We start from the raw sequence: 1,333 nt of genomic DNA, 5'->3' as shown, positions 1-1,333 counted from the left end.
TCATCAGCCGAATAAACTCATTTCCAAAGCTTTAAAGAAACGGTTCAGTAACAATCATTTATCAAAAACCAGATCATTTAAAGCAAGCCATGCTGAATTCAAGAGTATATTCTATCTTTCACATCATCAAAATAATTGACTCAATTCAAACCAATCCTCAACGGATTAAACTCATATTTCAAATCTTTAAAGAATCAACTTCATACATTACGTTTCACAAAGCCGCACAACAATTCAGCCAAACCAACATCCATAGTCATTCGAGTCAATCAAATAATACATAAGGTAGATACAATCACCAAATACACAATATCTCACACCAGTATCCATATGTAATAATTCCAATACACAAAACATAGTTTTTGGAAAGCGCTCCTACCTCAAAACGCAATTCCATAACCCAAACGCCTCACAGAGTCCTTTCCGCCTCAACCCGAACTGACGGTAACCAAAACCTCAGCTCCCAGCCACTTTTGCAATAACCATAGCAACTCTAGTCGCAACATATAATAATCAGGACTCGACCACACGTTACCAAAACTCATATTCATTAACGAACACAACCGAATACTAACGCAAGGCTTTTCGAAACATAATTACTTACTGAACTAGCGAAACGAAGCAGCTGCAATTTCGAACAGGCCCGGTAACAGCTCCGGCGGCGGCCAGAAGCTCCGGTGGATCAACTATAAAAATCACGCAGCATTAAAACCTTCTCGAAATCCAAAAAGGCAGAAACCTCAATTAAAACCTTTACCGGCAAACTTTTCCGGCGACGACAGCAGGGTCTCAAGTGGCAGAAGCTCAGCCCGGAGCTCCGGCAGCAATTCCGGAAGTCACAGGACCATCCCTGGTGGTCAGAATCACAGAGATGCAGCTCTCTTCTCCGGCAGCGACACTCGCGGCGGCCTGAAACCCCTTTTTGACGGCGGTAGTTCCGATCAAGGCGGCACCGGCGACGCAAGTGCGGCTGGACACGGTGGCTGAACTCCGGCTCAGCCGTAGATCTCTCTGTCTCACCTATTCGGTGTGACTGGATGGCCTTCTCCTCAACGGCACGGTGGCAGAGCAAATCAGATTGGCGGCGGCAGAGGTTATGGCGCGCTCGGCGGCGACGCGGGCTGGAGGTGCCGGCGACAGCGGTGGCTTCACCTTCTCCGCGCGCGCTCCTCCTTCTCCATGCGGCTGGACGAACTCCGGCTCAGCCGTAGATCTCTCTGTCTCACCTATTCGGTGTGACTGGATGGCCTTCTCCTCAACGGCACGGTGGCAGAGCAAATCAGATTGGCGGCGGCAGAGGTTATGGCGCGCTCGGCGGCGACGGCGGCGACGC

The sequence above is a fragment of the Arachis ipaensis genome, chromosome B08 (assembly GCF_000816755.2).
Source record: "Arachis ipaensis cultivar K30076 chromosome B08, Araip1.1, whole genome shotgun sequence".
NCBI lineage: Eukaryota > Viridiplantae > Streptophyta > Magnoliopsida > Fabales > Fabaceae > Arachis > Arachis ipaensis.
The sequence above is the reverse complement of the archived record's forward strand: the minus strand, read 5'-3'. Positions refer to the sequence as shown.